At 43.5% G+C, this 18,396-nt stretch overlaps 1 protein-coding gene across 2 annotated transcripts in view; it reads right to left on the reverse strand.

The window, feature by feature from the left end:
* LOC118314335 (homeobox protein orthopedia B) overlaps window positions 1-18,396 on the reverse strand; it is a 55,140-nt gene that overhangs the window by 29,124 nt on the left and 7,620 nt on the right. The window contains exon 2 of one of the 2 annotated variants that reach the window (XM_035640724.2): window positions 5,713-5,826. The exons of the other annotated variant lie outside the window; for it this stretch is intronic. The gene's annotated coding sequence lies outside the window, so the exon portion shown is untranslated. The remainder of the gene's footprint in view (window positions 1-5,712; window positions 5,827-18,396) is intronic. 2 annotated transcript variants of the gene reach the window in all.

Below are 18,396 nucleotides of genomic sequence, written 5' to 3' on the forward strand. Positions count from 1 at the left end.
GAGCCCGAGGCCGTAGTGGCTGCTGCAAGCCACAGATCTAATGTAGAGTGGCTAGACTGCAGGCGGGTGGAAGAGCTCTTAAGAGACAGGAGCGCATTGTTTGGAGAGACGGGAAACGCAGCTCTCATTAGACCTGGAGCTGAAAACCAACCTGAAAGACCTGCTTCAATTTACCTGCCCTGTGCTTGGAATAAATCACCCCAGTGTGTGTGTGTGTGTGTGTGTGTGTGTGTGTGTGTGTGTGTGTGTGTGTGTGTGTGTGTGTGATGCACACAGACAATCACATGTACATCTGCTAACAATCACACACACTCTCATAAGCAGACACTTACAAAGAGCTTTACACATGCCTTTCAGAGCACACCTCTTCAGGTTCAGAGTTGTTTTAGAGCAGCGCTTGTTAAAGGTAAAACCTTTTACCTCTCTGCCTCCGATGACCCTTTTGTTAAGGTGCTTTCTCATTCAAATCACAATTAAGGCTGGTCCTGGAGTCGCTTTATTTATTTTTTTCTCTGTTCTCCTGTACATGTGAGCACTTCTTTGGACAAAGTCACTCGCCCCTGCCATGAGGATCTCATGCATGAACAAAATTACTGTCAGAGGCGTTCGGCTGCTACAGCAGGAGCTGCTCCGGGGCAGTTGTGTAAGAATACAAAGATATAGCCGTTATTACTTCCATGGAATATTGCCAGAAAGATTCAGGTAAATTTTCCAACTCAGATTTAGCCTTTGGCTTGTTGCCATGCTGAATTTCACAAGAGCCAAAAACTCACTCAGCGCAGCCAAAGTAAAGAGAATCCAATACTTTACACCAGGTAGTCAGGCACGGCAGGTAACACCCTGTGACAAATCCCAACACACACTGAGAAGCAGAAAGAAAAGAAGGGGAATACATTTCACAGTCTCCGGTATAAAGAGCAGAAAAGGAACTGACAGAGCATGAGAGCAGCCTGGTGGAAGAAGAGGGATGGAAAGAAGGTAAGCAGAAGGGCAGAGGTATAAAAAAGTTAGACAGGAGACAAGCTGTAAAAAGTGAGAGTGGAGAGCAGGAAACCCCTGTAGAAATGTGGTGGCAGAGATGTCAGTCTATTTAAATACAGATGAGGCCCTCTGTCTCTCATCGTCTTTGGAAAGGACATGCTCGTCAAAACCAAACAAAAGAACCTGCAGCCTGCTACGCCATGCCTGCCACAACACAAACACAGTCAACACATCAGGGCACATCTGTGTTTCAGGGGAATTCTCCCTTTCCCGCTCAGTCAGGGTGTAAGGTACCACTGAGAGGTGATAAATCTCCTCTTCCTCGTCAGGGAGTGCTGGCACTGCATCCTCAGACCCACGGCCCCCAACAACAAAGAAACAAAACTCTTTAACGTGTTTTACTTTTACTCTTTCCTCATTTCCTTCCTTCCCTCACTCTCATCCAATCATTCTTTCGGCCTGCTGTGTCTCCACCAGCATACAGAATTAAGGTGTCACACTGGAGCTGATGGATTACACACAGATACACCGAGCCACGCGCACAATTCATAAATGAGGTGAAATGGAAACGGAATCTTATTGAATGCCTGCTTGAAAAACGGTGTGGTGTCCATAAGGACCACACTTGGTTTTCAACACGTATTGATTTCTGCATGTTATTTGTTTTGAGGGGAATGGTACATATGTGTTTGGAGTAACGAAGTCTTTGTCTCTCCGGCTGATGACAGGAAACAGCAGGTGATGGAGCAACATCGTGAAGGGAACGGCCGGCTATAAAACAAGCTATAAGCACCAGGAAAATGGGTGCCTCACAAAACACATAAGTCTGTTTGATACATGAACACAAGAGTCGTGTCGGACGATAAAGTGTCCATGCAACAGACACTCAAATGGACAGGGGGGAAATATATTTGTTTGGGCTTCACTATGTGACTACATTTCCAATTGTTATTGCAGCTGGAAACAAAACTTTTACTCTAAATTGGCTTTAAAAAGACATCATAAAACTGTCCCTCCATCTTTCATGGCCTCTACTCGTCGTCTTCTCTCGTCTACTCTTTGTGACTTTAGCTCTAAAGCAGAGGAGAGTGTCAGTGAGTGTTCTGTTTGATTCAGTGCTATCTAACCTTGCTTTATGAAAGCATTAAATTGATGGTTCCAGACCAGCCCAGAGAAAATGCACATAAAACTGAGACTAACTGAGAGATAATAGTCCTCGTAAATTGGTCTAAGAGCTCTATAACTCACAACGTCCTCAACTTCGTCTGTCTTGCACAGCACAAGCTGCTGCATCCAAAATACAGATGGCCCAATGGCACAAACTGCAGCGTAAATGACAAAAAAAAACAGGAACCACCAAGAAAAAAGACTGAAAACTGATATCACTCCCGCTACTCACTCGTTGATTGGTTGCAACAAAAAAATCAAAGTCTCTAAAAGTAGCTGGGTTGTTTACATTAACAGAAGAAAGCCAAATACACATTGTGCATGACAGTCAATTTGACGGAATTGTTCTATATTTAACTCTTTTCAATGGAAAGTTACATGAGAAGATCAATACTAATCTCATGTCCGAGAAAATAGAGCTGGATCCAGCAGCCAGTTCGCTGAGTTTAGCGTAAAGTTTGGAAACCAGAGGTAAATATGAAGGAAATATTGTAAACCCCCCTGATTATTAATAACAAGTCAGTTGCATTTAGTAGTTACAGACTGGGCCTTTAGCACAAATATCATAATCTGCATTTATATCATATAAGATTGGTCAACATTCTCTAATGTTGATTAACATGATAAACTGTAGTAGTAGCAGCTGCTGTCAGCTAGATGAGTGATGAGCCATGGGAGGGCAGCGTTAACTGTGTGTGTGTGGGGGGGGGTGCAAGAGAGAGAAGATAAAGACATTCTCCCTCTAACACTTAACACCTTCAAGGCCTCACAACTCCCATAAACCAACTCTGCCTCTAGATGCTGGACCTCCTGTGTCTTCAATCTATCCATTGCCTCCACCCTCTCTGCCTCATTCTGCCTTTGCAGAGCAGCTCAGATCACACGCTGCGCAGGAGGAAGCAGGATTCTTCCCAAAAAAAGAAACGGGGCAAAGACAAGGAGCGCTACTGAATATGCGGACATATAAGTATAGTGTGCGCTGGTGAGTGCATGAAAATCTGTGAGTCTATCATGTGTGTGTGCAGGTTGCATATGGGGGGGGGGGGGGGTAATGGATGGCCGGTGGGTGCCCGCTGACGTGTTATTCTTTTATAAAACATAGCCTCTGCGTACCGGAGCGCAAGGGAGAGTGTGTCGCGCTTGTGATGAATGACCAGAGGGTAACATCTTCACTCCTGACCCCTAACACAGGAGTGCATGCTCATACATAGACAGACACACAGACGCGCACATACACACAGACTTACATAAAATCAAGCATGCACTCATGCGCATTTCAAGTTAGTAAACAGAATTCTTTTTTCCCCACAGTGGAAGCACACAAAAACATCTGATGCAGTGAATCCACTCAGCAGATGGTGATCCAGATGCAGGTTGGTGACCTCTCGTCTGAGTGTGCGGTGAATACAGAAAGATGCAGTCTTTGTATTTCTTTTCAAAAGCTTTTGCTCGCATCAGTTTCATTGCTTTATTATTTATTTATTTGAGCACAGACCCGTCATTAAAAAGACTCTTCCTCAGTCCTCATTAATCACACAGCCTGACTAATAGGGACAGTCGTCTTCAAAGGTAACTTCAGCTATGTCTCCAAACAAAGCATGAAAGACCAACATCAAAAGCGACTCCTATTATCACCGGCAGAGTCGAAGCTGCTGGACAATGTTGAGGGAGCTGGAGAGGTGAGTAACAAGCAATGACCTTCTGCTTTAGAATGCACACTGCCGACAAAATATAACAAGTAGCGAAGAATGCTTAAACATCAGACAACACAGCCATGCCTGAAGAAGCGCAGAAGCAAGAAGGAGAAGAGGAAGAGAGGGACAGAAAAAGAGATGGGAAGAGAAGGAGATATGATAGGGAGGAAAGCGAGACAGAGGGGATGAGGGGGGAGACAATGAGACAAGGAGACAGAGACAGAGTGGGTGAAGGTGGCGGTGGTTTGGTGAGGCGGGTGGGGAAGGGGAACAGGCAGCCAGTCTATTATCAGGGGTTTATAGAGAAGCATTTAGGGACAAATAGGACACCACCCCCCTGTCACCCCAAACCATTCAGCCCCTGTCAGCCCAGCCCATTCAGCCAAACCCCAGGGGGAAGCGGCAGAGAGGGGACAGAGGGGAGGAAGCAGAATCAGGCTGGCGGTGGGGGCCGAAGATGGAGTACCCCAGTACCACCCCTCCACAATGCTTCAGATACTGTATCCTAGCAACGGCACTCGGGGTGTGACCCGAAGTCATATGGCTCCATTCAGTTTCATACAGCTTGAACATACGCACACAGAAACACACACACATACACGAGCCAAAACAGGCTCTCATGTACAACAATTAGCACAGATCATGCCCCCACCCGCCAACCCCCCAACCTGGCTACACCCGCAACCCCACAGGGAGCAAACTTAATTACCATCAACAGACAGAGGGGAGTTTATCTTTAAACACTTAAGATGATCCACTTTGCACACGCACACACACACACTCACAAAGTGCCATCCTATACAAAGACCCTCTATTTCAGCAAGCTGTCAATCACATGCTAATTAAAGCAGCGTATCGATGGCATTCTTCTCTACCCGATTTTCATATGGAATTAGTACTTAATGAATTGTGTGCAGATTAATTACAACATAATGATATTTAATTGTTACCAACTAATTGTTGTGGCACTCTGTTTTGCTGTTGCTGTGAACTTTGTTTGGTTTTAGTTCAGATGGGAACAGGTGGCTGGAGAACACTCCATTGAGCACCGTTTGAAACTTGAAACGTTTCAGGAGAAGAGGCTTTTAATCACAATCACGTTTTCTTCTTTTCTATGAAAGATTAGCATGTAATATTCCATGATAAGTGATATTAAAGAGAGGAGGTTGGGAGGCCTGCTGTGGGTGAGAGAAAAATGTTATCAAACACGCTTTAAACCCACTCTTGAAATCATTGTGTCTGTGGTTTATCTCCGCTGTCTACTTTGTAGTGAAACACACACACACACACACACACACACACACACACACACACACACACACACACACACACACACACACACACACACACACACACACACACACACACACACACACACACACACACACACACACACACACACACACACACACACACACACACACACACACACACACACACACACACACAGCCTTTGTTTGGTTACCCCTCCTTCAGAGGGATAAATGTCTTGTCCTGGGTAATAGATTTATATACTCCATCAATTATTTATCCAAAGATTACCTCCTTTTGCCTAAAGCTAGTGATGTACAATGTTTACAATGACCTTGGGCCACACACACCGAAGCGCACACACGCTTCTACTTACAGTACATTCGATTTGGCTTGGAATTGGTGAGTGATAATAAACAGGGATGCAATAATTGTCCCAAAGTCACTTTGCTCTTTTTTTTTTCAACCCTGAGGAACCTTGCAGGCCAATTCTGGGGCCTACTGAATAATATTGTCTACTGAGTCTTTATGACTACTCATTAAAACACACTTTTATCATTTGTTATAATATAGTACACTCCTCTCCAAATTACATCATTAAACATAATTCAATCTTTACCTCTTCTTCATTTGCGCTGGTTTTCCTGATTTATCCCCCCTTCTCTTTCATTTTCTCTCCAAGACCTCGGGAGCTGCAAATTGCTGCATTGCCCCTCTGTGGGGGATTATGGAGCTGCAGGGTTGACAACGAAGATAAAAGAAAAGGAAATTTAAAAAAAAAAAGACAAGATAACTTGGGAAAACTGTCCGCTTAACTTAAATTGATCTACATTGTTATTGAAATACACAAAAAACAGAAGCATCATTTTGTACAAATGTTGCCACGCAAATAAATTGTGCACAGAAACAAACACTGCAACACTTTCCTCTATGTGTGAGTGTATATCTCACACACACACACACACACACACACACACACACACACACACACACACACACACACACACACACACACACACACACACACACACACACACACACACACACACACACACACACACACACACACACACACACACACACACACACACACACACACACACACATACACACACACACACACACACACACACACAATGCATAGAGCAATTTAGTAAATGTCATCAAGTCTGCAGAAAGAGAGGGAAATCGGCCTGCCTCCTATCTTTGTATCGGGAACACAGGTGAGATTGATGAGAAGCGTCTGTTTATCATATCGGTTATTCAAGATGAAAGATGAGGGTTTGTAAAGGGGTTCCTCCCATTCACTGTCATTGATTTACACACAAACGCACGCATACACACACACACACGCACGCACCCACACAAGAACATACCCACAGTCAGTGTCCTTGCTTTGTCAATTGTCAAGGTTATTTCATATGCAGTAAAATACTTGACTAATATGCTGAGATTAAACACAGCAAATGAAATACTACTTCTGGTCCTGATGACGGAACAAAGACTGACTTCTTAAGGAGCGTGGTTTCACCAGACATGCAGGTAAGTACTGAGTGAACATCCATCAGTGAAGAACGACCATAAAACTGTGGTTTAAAAGCAATAAAAGATGGCAGGGGAAGTTGTGAAGAGCAGTCAGAATGGAAAACAAAGCACTCAAGCCGCAACCTATTCTGTTTCTGGTGAGACACCCACACGTCCACAGAGACACAAACTGCGGTATGTGGGTGTGCTGCCTGTGTTTGTGTCAAAAGCCTGTTTTTCATCCTTGTCCAATTAGAGTGACTACGGCACAAAAGGCAGCTAATTTTGTCAAGTTCTTGTAAATGGCATGATGGACGCTGACGTTTTGGTGAGCGGGGGGTTGTCGCACGCTTCACGGTTACCCAACAAGGCCCCCCCTCATTAAAGCTCCTTCCAGGGAAACGCATACAAACAGACACGGTGAGAGAGAGATGCACAAACACTTCCTATTCAGGATGAATTAAAAACCCACAACACACTACTTTTCACAAGAGAGCGTTCATTATGTAGCCCTAATGTAATGGCATAAAGCACAGGAGCAGCAGCCTATCAAGTGCAGCGATTTGGCTTTTTTCACTTGTGCTGTTTCGTTGCTATAGGGTAATTTGTAGCACTCAGCAGGGCAGGGTAAAGTGAATCAAGATTAATTTACATGCAGGCGAACACTTAGGCAAGGCAGAGCGGTAAGCAAATGCACCGTCTCTGTGGCTGAGAGGGGAGAAGGCAGCAGGGCAGAGGGGGGGAAAGTGTTGGATAATTAAGGAGCATCAAATGTGATTGCTGGAGGCAGTTAAAAGGCCACAACATGCCGACTGTGGTCGCTCGCAGAATGCAGCCTTCGCGTTTTAGTCAAGCTGCATTGATGGAAGCATGGATTCTAATGGGAACAACAGCCTTAGAGCCAACCAGCCACTTCAAATTCAGTCTTCATTAATTGTGCTTTAGTGTCTGTCCCCTGCACATGTTATTCCAATACATGAGTTTTTCTTCATCGACAGGAGGAAGAGTGCCACGCTCAGTACGGCAGCAAACAAGACAGTGTGACACTGTAGTCTTTCATAGAGTCGAGGAACTTTTGCATGAACCAAAAGTAGGGGTTATTCGATTGCGATGCTTGATTTGAATAACACAATGCTGCACATCACGGTGACGCAAAGACGAAGCAAAGAGTCCCTGAAGACATGAGGTTGAAGTGACAGGGCTAACGTGGACAAAGCGCTGCAAAATTCCACGTACAAATGCAACTACAATTGCACCGAGGAGAGGGGAATGAAAACGCTAAATAAGCTGTTTGAGCTGGACACACATTTCAGACCAGCAATGGAAGCTAAATCCTTGCCCCGCTGAACAGACTTAACACATCAGAGAAAGAGATCACTGGGATGGGATAAAAAGAGGATAGCTGGTACACTTTCTCCCCTCTATCGCTCACTAGTAATGGACCCTGGACCAAGCCCGTGGCAGGGGAGTCTGATCAAGCATGCCATCCTGGAGACACATGCACTCACTGCACATGCACACACACACACACACACAACCATTCACTCAAATCTGAATAAACACAAACACACAACGGTTGGATTGCCGAGTGCAGCTTGGGGATTTGGGGCGAGCGTCTGGCATATTTGGCCATCTCAGATCTCCTGTCAGCACTTGAATGCAGGATGACAGCAAGAGAGAGCCCACAGCGCCTGGAGACCTGTCTCCATCTATGCATCTCTCACATAAACAAATTCTCCCATCGCTGTATTCAGACTAGGCTCCCTGCTCTATTACACACAACACACAGCTGCCACAAGCACTCAGACACCCAATCAACAACCACAGAGAGAAAGAGAACGAGAAAGGGAAGAACAGAAGGAGAAGAAAGACAAAACGCAGTGTGTGTGTGTGTGTGTGTGTGTGTGGGGGGGGGGGGGGGGGGGGGGGGGGGTGGAGGAGTGTGGAGAAAGCGAGACAGGAGCAGTGTCGGGGGAGATGCTGAGATGTGAATGTTGAGAGGAGGACCAGTGCTCCGGATCTGTGCTCAGCGTTCGGTCTGGCCAAGCAGGAACCTCCTAAAAAACAGGACGAAGACCAGCGTGTGGATGAAAAAGAAATGGGCTCCGGTGAGATTAGGGAATAGACGAGGGCAAACACATTGAACGCTTGAAATAGTGGCACCACCTGCTTTTTTCCATGAAATAGGCTGAACAGGAGACTGCGACAGCTGAGGCCAAATGTTGAGAGATTGGTCCCAGTGTTTTGTGTAATCTGAGGGATGGTGCACACAGCGGCTCAGTCATCAGTACCATCACCTCTCAGCAGCAGAAGAGTCCAGTTCGATCAGAATCAGAATCGCCTTTATTCATTCTTTCTCTAAACTTTGGAAGGTGTCCCTGTGCAGTCTGTGTAGGTGTGCGACTGAAAAGGAAAAAGACTGTTGCAATCTCTATTGATCAGAAGACTCTTCTGAATCAAAGTTTGTCGCAGGTAGAGGAACATGATACCTGACCAAAAAACAACTAAGCAAAATCAAAATGGGCTTCATGGTGCGATGTGATATGTGGACTAAGAAACTGTACTGTTCAACCACATTGATCTGCCACATTACAAAACATCCTTCCTCCGCATCCCTATTTTCTGCACCCCACCTCTTCTGATCAGAGTATTGATCCACCGGACCAGTCAATCGTTTGCTACTCTGTGATCTGGGCCAGGCCAATTACTTCAGTCAGTAATAGTGATTAGTTTGTGTCTAGATCAATCCACGCTGATACAGGTAGAGAGGCAGTGGACGGGGCTGGGGAACCACTGACTATACACATCTACAACACATTTGTGAAACAACAACAACAACGTCGATGCAGGCTCCTGTGCTTAGTATCCCGAAAGTAATTGTTTCATCACACCATCAAACCTCCACAGAGTAAACATCTGTGGACCTGCAGGTAATTCAAAGGCCCACGGTGGGTTACTGTGATTGTGATAAGTAAAAGAAAGTGTTGACACTTCTCCAAAAAGAATCAGAGAAAGTGTGTACGGACTGAAGCAGCAGTCCATATGGTTTTATAGCCCATAAACACACACATACATGCACATACACGCACACAAACTCACCATGTAGTTAGAGCCTAAACCTCAGCTGGTGGCATTGGTTTGACATTGCGCAGGTCATTAAAGGAAAACTAGTACTAATGTCAAAGGCAAATCTATTTATGCTGATAGTATTCATGGGCAATCTTTCTATAACATTGATCAACACAGTTTGTCTAATAGGAAAATAATAAACAATTACTCCTGCAGACGAGAATGGTAATTGATTTTCTTCTGTAAATTACTACCACCATCAGCCCTGCGTACACAGAAAGGTGATCATCTGCATAAAATCAATGGGATATGATCCTATCTGTATGATAATCATGGACTGTAACCGAGGGGCCTTCATTAGGCTCGGTGAGAGAAAAGAACGCGGAGGGTAAAATGCAGGGACTGCGAGTGAGCGGTAAGACTTCAAACAGATGTAAAGACAACTGTCCGAATACATCAAGACCTCTGTCATTGCCGGTGGAGAGACCTTCTACATTCAGAGCAGTTAGAGCCTCATGGCTCGAGAATCAATGCCTCTCACAATAGATTGTACGTGACATTTATGAAGCCGTTAGATGCTTCGGACATAATGTGCTCTCATTTCCTGCGGCTCTCTTAAAAAGCTGCAGCCACATTGGAGCCAAGCAATATGGAGCTGTACAGTATGTGAATAATGTGAGAAGCGTGCAATCTCTTGAAATAGAGGAGGCGAAGGCTGCATTAAAACTCTGATTGATTTCTGCAGGGTGCTCACACCACCCCTGGTGTTCCCTTCCAGACACTGACCTATAGTGATTGGTAAGCCCACCACCGGACAGCTGTATGTACGACTGTGCGCAGGCCTCCAGATCAATATCGCCACCAATATTAATATGACCACATACGTCAACAGGCAAGGATCTGCCTGCAACAAGGACAAAGAATGAATGGAATGGGTACGACCGACTGACGATATTAGTTAGTCGTCTCTCTATGGTCTCAGAAGAATTAAATCATTGGTCGTGTCTTAAAACACTTATAATTACACATGCTTATGTTTTCCCGACAAGCAGCTTGTTTGTGTGAATGATGACAGTTCTTTCTATTTGACGTGTTAGGCGTTAAGTGTTTGGCAGATAAAATGATCAGTTAATCATGGTTTCATGTCCACCCTAAGATGCTATACCTTCAACTTCAAAATTTAAAAAAATCTAAGTAATATGTTACATAATATATATTCTCTATATAAAAATAGAGACCGTATTGATGTATGGTCAATGAATTGGTTATTTTGGAGCTTTGGGGGACTCGGGCCTCAATACTTAACCTGAGCAAAGTAGTTCTGGTTACAGTTAGGTCTTAATCAGAGTGCAGATATAAAATCATTCATACAAGTTTGTTTAAATTATACTTTTTGTCATTTATGTGTCTTGGACACTTAAAGCTTTGCTGCAATGCTGGGTTAACCCACCATGTGGTCCTAGAGGGGGACAAAATAGCTTTTTTGGCTCCTGTCTGTTTCTCCTCTCTGTTTACTGAGTTGGTCAGCTCCAAATACCCATTTATCACTCAATCGAATTTCATTTGTATTCCCCATTTAACAGGGGAAGATCACATATGGATGTCATATTTTACTTAGAGTCCCTGTCAACAACCTGTACCTGTAAGTCTCCCAATTTTGGATAATAAAACATTTGAAAACTCCTCAGAGCCTCAGCACGAGGTAATGGTGCAAACCCAACCCGGGGCTTTTAGCATTTCAGTTGATACTGTGCAGCAGATGTGCATATAAATTTGCATTTTACTGAGCTACTAAAAGCCAATAGATATTAGTGAACCTGTGGGAGGGCATCCGGGGCAGTTGCTGGCGTTGCCTGGTTGGTAATCCAGCCTCGACCTTCTGAAACAATTTGAAGATTGTCCGGAATGTGTGAAACTACAGCCTATAAGACCAGGTGCAACCAGCAGCCAGACTGAGAGCTTTTAGTGTGATTACTGCACCTCCACATCTCTACGAATCATTTCTGTCTTTCCTGTCTATTTAGAAGCCATACACAGTCTGTACTGTATAACATATACTGTATAATGAATCAATTTTGGGCACGGACAGCACTCAAACCGCTTTCATTCTATGTTCACCAGGTAAAATGTGGTACACAGTTTTGTTAGACCCTCAAACCAAACAGAGACCTTTCCAGTAATAAAGGCGTTGGGCTTTTAAAGCTGAGAGAATGAGTAGCTGGAGACCAACTGCAAGAAGAGGCTTTCAGTATATTAGCTTCTCAAATCAAATCACCATGAAGGGAAGACAGGGCCAGAATTTAACATAGTAAGGAGCCCTGCACCGAGAAGAATAAAGTGAATGTTCTGTTTGAATCTGTCCTCCTTTCATAGATTTTAATGGCCTATGGTAAAGTGAAGTGCGTTAACACTTGATAACTACATTAGCCTGAGAGTACAGAGAGGGCTTAGCACATTTACCATTTCCATTTCCATTACTGCTATAAATTGCACAGAATGAAATCAAAACCTTTGGCGCACACTCGGGCCGTAGGCTGTTATCAAATTATATTGATTTATTAAAACTACTTAATTTGAGACAGTAAGTGCAATTAAAAGGCAGAAACGGGTATGTATTGACCAGTGTGCACAACACATCGCCTCACTCTGAAGTCAAGTTTGCAGGTTTGGATATTGTGGATGTACAGCTGAATTATAGTTGTTGAAGAAGTAGCTTTGTCCAGATTGATGTTCTGCGTCCGGCTATGACCGGCTGGAAGGCTGAGATCACTCAATACTAATCAACAGGCTGGACACGAGCTGGTCTTTATCACTTTGTCCCCTTTATATGACTCCCAACCTTGGCTGCGCAAACCAGTTGCCTGATTTCTCATTTTGTTGCACTGCGACTGACAGTGAGCGGCGCTGATTGAGGGGATCCATTAGGGATCAGCCTGAGGAAAGCCCGTTTGATGGATGAGACCAGCAGTCACCTTCAGAGCTTGCTAACAACACCTGTATCCTCTCGGTGTCTCACACACACACACACACACACACACACACACACACACACACACACACACACACACACACACACACACACACACACACACACACACACACACACACACACACACACACACACACACACACACACACACACACACACACACACACACACACACACACACACACACACACACACACACACTTCTGCTGACATAACAAGTCACACTTATTGTAACAAGTAGAAAGACAGAGATATATTTAGAGAGAAGAAAATCTACATGTTCTAATAAATAGTGACAGCTCAGATCATCCTGTAGCCAAAACTAAGAACTGGTTAAACTACACTTGTAAAATAAATACGAGCTACTTTTGAGAAAAAACTCTATGTCAAAGTCTGATTTCCATTTTAGAGATACCACGAACAGAAGATATATAGGAAATGTTTTCTAAAATATTTTTAAGCTTTACAACACCACCAATTCAGTGACAAGAAATCCGTGATTGACAACAAGTTCAGTTCTCATATTTGATCAAGGTCATCTGATAACAAAAGTGACAAAGATTAAAGGAAATTAGAGCACAAAGCATATTCGTCCCAAAACATTAGTATATTAAAAAAAAGGACACTGGGCACAGAGAAGACTGGTAGTCAACTGCCATGTGACAAAAAACTGCATATGAGAGCTGCCAGCTGAAGTGCACTTTAATAACTTTTGTTAGGACTCACACATACTGTAGATGACCATATATGCACAATAGATGCTGTTTCCAACAAAGAAACTTAAATCATTTCTCAAAATCAAATCATACACTGCAGCTGCCTCCTGTCATGTCTTTTGGCAATGTGGTGATGGGGATTCCTTCAAGCGCCAGATAGAAAAAGGGCAGTAGGAAACAGATATTCTTTTAAGTTGTACAAGGAATTTTTGCCTTCAGGACAACCAGTACAAAAGTAGTCACAGAGACCAAACTGTATTATGAATGTAGTGGTGATTAAAGAGAAACCTGAAGAGGTTTGTGATGACCGAAGGGAGAGTGTGGTGAGGCATCACCAGCTTAAATATTGATCATAACATTTGAGTTTTTTATCATTATAAAATTTTAAGGTAAAGTTTTCAGGACTAAATTAATACAATGTGTATTTTGGTAACAACGTTCTATAACAGGTTGTCCTTGTTTTAAAAAACGGTCCAAGTTATATAAACATTAAAAGCTATATTTTCCCCTACATTGGCAGTTGTTTTCTCCACTCTGTAATATACTCTACGTATACAAGTGCAGGTATATTTACTGTACGTGTGTTTACGTGTGTTGATCTGAATAGTCTCCTCTATGTCGAGCAGGCTAATTGCTCTCAGCAGCATTATCTCATTAGGGCCCATCAGCATTTGACATTTAAATACAGAGCTGCTAAAAGCCTCTCTGCTTATTTAACATTAACATTAACATCCATCACATCCTCCAGAGGAGCAGGGCAGGCACGGGCCTTGGTCTTGTTAGCTCCTTCCCTCCCGACTCCCAGCTCTTGAAGCCTGTAGATAATTTTCTTTTTTTCTTAAATAACCAATCGATGCATTTAATGAGAATAATGCTGTTAATAGCTTTGGCGCGAGTGTGGCAAAAAGGGAGAGCACAATCATATCACGTGTAAAATAATAGTGTAAAAATAAGAAGGCAATGCTGCCGTGATTGAAGGTAAGCAGGAAGGTGAAATTGAAGATGAGAGATGGAGGAGCGAGGAAGAATGGAAGAGGGTGAAACAGAGGGAGGGAGGTCAGCGGAGCAGTGTTAGAGAAGGAAGGTAGAGCCTGATGGGCACCAAATGAACAAATTATGACGGGCTCCATTTTGCAGGATGGGGTCAGCCCCGCTCCATCCCACCCTCCTCTCTCCTCCACTCCTCCTCTCTTCTCTTCTCCCTCTGACAGTTCAATTTCCCCCTCTCGCCTCCCTGCTCCTGCCTGCTAATTGTGAGTGAAGCCTTATCATTGGGCCCCCCATCCACCCTCAGCCCGAGGTATCGCAGTGTCTCAGAGAGGAGACTGGAATGTCAAAATGTTATCCGAGACAGCAAACAGCCAGAGAGACGGAGGTCACACACAATAAGACCGGACGTTCATCTGGATGCTCAGAAACAGGCGAGTCACCCCTCATAGGATGCACAGACAAAAAGACTACAATTCTGGATGGAAAATATCATCAATAAATTCAAAGTTTTATTTCGTTTGAATCTCTTTTGTAAAATTGTGAAAGAAATGTTCTCCACATGCTTTATCTTGTCAGTAATCTAAATAATTTAAATGTAGCAAGTGTCAGACGGAACCATTTGAAAAAAAAACCTCTGTTACACGGTGGCAATAAAACTGTGCCCCAATAGCGTTTGTTCTAAAACATATTGGATTTTGAGACTGAGAAATCAAACTCACGCATTCACGGCAGGAGCAAATTCTTAGCGCTGGATTGATTCATGTAACAAATACCTGGACGGTGGATGTACTGTGTCTTATTGGGTAAAAACACACACACACACACACACACACACACACACACACACACACACACACACACACACACACACACACACACACACACACACACACACACACACACACACACACACACACACACACACACACACACACACACACACACCAATCTCGGCTGAGATCACTTGACTCTTGCGTGCAAAGTGGAGCCGCGGCATGTTATTTACAGACTAGAGGAGGCCAGGTTTAAATGACACCTGAGGATAAAGCTCATCTCACACCAGTGCTCAGCTCACTGTCTCTACTTTGTCATTTGAAATTGAGGCGTTGCCTGAAGAGCATTTGTTCATGGTTTCCTTTTTAGTCCCACTGTTCCTTCTGTTCGTATGAGACAGAGACAGATAGACAAACAAGCTGAGAGATATGAGGCAATCTTTCAACGGAGGTGAGCAGCTGGCTGTTGGATGGGTTGGGGTTTAAAGTGCTTTAGTGGTTGGCTGATAGGGCTGATCTAAGGTCAGAATAATCTGAATGCTGGAGGAACTATCAGGTGTGACACAGAACAGAATCACTGACCCCAGACGTCCCCCATCATAGACAGCTAGATGGAGGGTAAGAATAGGATAGAGGGGAGAAAACTCGGAGCAAGAGGGGGAGAGATGGCGCTCATCTATATTCCAACACTGGTAATGAGGGTTAATTCATTGGTTAAGGATTAACAAGGTGCAAGAGCATGATAGGCAAGCAGTTGCTTTCTCAAATATAAGTTTGAATCACCTCAATTATTGGTGATGTAATTTCAGCTCCAGAGCCCCGCCTAGTGGGAAAGTAATTACGCCATGACTTTAGGGACTCTTCTTAAAGTAAAACTCCAAACCTGTGGTGCACTGACATCAACGAGAGCTGGTCCGTTCAAAAGCAAGTGCTTTTCATTGTCTCTCTGCGAAAGGTAATGACAATCAAAAGTCACAACATTTTTACATTTTGCAATCAAGCCACCGCTGGAGTCATTTAACCGTATAACCTCTTCAACCAGTGAATAAGATACACTAATCTTTACATTCTGAATATTCTATATGTGTGCCACATACATGGAGTGAACATATTACCAGCATCACCTTTGTGATAACAAAGATATTTCTCTTACTGTATTCTGTGTATTCTACGCCCCTATATGCAAATCAGCTCAACAGGGATCCAAGATGGTAAGCAGGCATTGTGAATTGTTAATTCTGTGTGTCCAATGCAGATCTTTAATGTTGATTTTAGCTTAAGACATTTGATTATGCTGGTGATCCTAGTGTAGGTGACCTTATTGGCACTCAGTTGACGGGGTGTAAGGAGTGAACACAAAAGTTAAAAGAACTGCATATTTCTTCAATCAAGACTGAATAATAATAACAATAATAATAATAATAATAATATAAACCCATCCATACATTTACAGTAAGATGATTTTTTTTAAAGAAATTTAATTTAACTTTAAAAATCATCACAAAAAAAATAATTCGGATCTTTTTACAGCTAAGAGATGGGTCTTTTTTTCAGTGTATGTCAGGTTTTTAAACTGAACACAAATGTCAGAAAATTTTAATTACATTTGTTATTTTGAAGTGTCAAATTCTCCTCCCACCCTGTAAATTATATTAATTGTCCATAAACACAACTGCACAAAATAAGACAGTCTGTCTGTCCATCACTCATTGATAACTATCATACCGAGACACAAATGACAAGTATGGTAGGATTATCTAACAGATAAAGAGAAGATAAGAGAAAAAAAAAAAGTTTGCTAAAAACAAAAGTAAAGTCGATCTTTAATATTGAAAGCAGAAGTATCGCTGCAGAAGTCTTAAGCTTTTCTACAAACTGACAAATTTAGAAAATTATTAACTGGGTTTGATCTCTATGTGTGAGAAATAAGATGGACCTGACCTCCAAGGCAAACCCAGACTAACTAATGACGGCCTGAGCTAAGCTAATATTTCATCATCAGCTAAAGCCGGTGTTGGAATGATCATGATGCTATTAGCAGACTAATGGCTAAATACTCTGGCATTGCTTAAGAGGAGCCAGCCACTGACACACTCTGCATCCATTGGCCCGTTTAGCATGGACATCAATGAGCAAGTGAAACGGAGACACGAGAGGGATGGGTACAACAGTGACCCCTACATATATACATTCACAGATGCGCGCGCGCGCGCACACACACACACACACACACACACACACACACACACACACACACACACACACACACACACACACACACACACACACACACACACACACACACACACACACACACACACACACACACACACACACACACACACACACACACACACACACACACACACACACACACACACAAGCGCGGACATGGTGACCCCTACACGGTTGATGAGACGGGAGCTGATATGCGAGTCAGACTGAGCCACATTTGTAAAAAACGATAGCCAATTACAGCAGCCCAGGCTCCGGGATAATAGCCTGCCTGTCAGGCTCTGTGTGCAGTATATGCGAGTGCATGTATGCGTGTGAGTGTCTGTGCCTGAGCACGTAGTACCCAAGAGTGAATACTAGGTTCCTATCATCTATTTGCCCTATATCTCCATTCCTTAGATATTAATTTCAGAGCAGTGCCGCAGCACAGGGCCCAGGTCGTTAGCGTGATTCATCTGGGCTTCATCCAAAGCGGGCATGTAAAAGACAGAGATAGTAACCCATGTCTGCCAAAATGGGAGGCATATTTCTGTAAGATTTCAGCACCACGGAATAATGGGGAGGTTTTTTATCTATAATAATCTCTATCCATGCTTTATATTACAAACGATGTGCAATACTGAGTGAACCAGAACATAAAGACTGGAACATATTCCAGATCACAGAATGAATTACATTATTGGTGGTATTTATTATCCCCCTTTAACAATGCTTCAAAGCACTGCAACATTGCAAAGTCACGTATGGCTGTATGTGCCAAGCCATAATCCACCTCTGTCATAGAGACATTGGGGATGAAATGCAGCAGAAACAGAGTGACGGGGGGCAACAGCAGGGACACTGGTTTGAAAGCTCAAACATCAGTGCTTGTCCTGTACTTTCCACAGACACATGATCTCCTCAAGGACTCAGCCCTGTCAGCCACAGTGGCCAGCCACCTGAAACAGAGGAATGATAGACTATCAGAGGAAGGGAAACCGTTCAAGGGAATTGTGTGGATTTAGTGG

This window comes from Scophthalmus maximus, chromosome 19, assembly GCF_022379125.1.
Source record: "Scophthalmus maximus strain ysfricsl-2021 chromosome 19, ASM2237912v1, whole genome shotgun sequence".
In the NCBI taxonomy this organism is placed as follows: Eukaryota; Metazoa; Chordata; class Actinopteri; order Pleuronectiformes; family Scophthalmidae; genus Scophthalmus; species Scophthalmus maximus.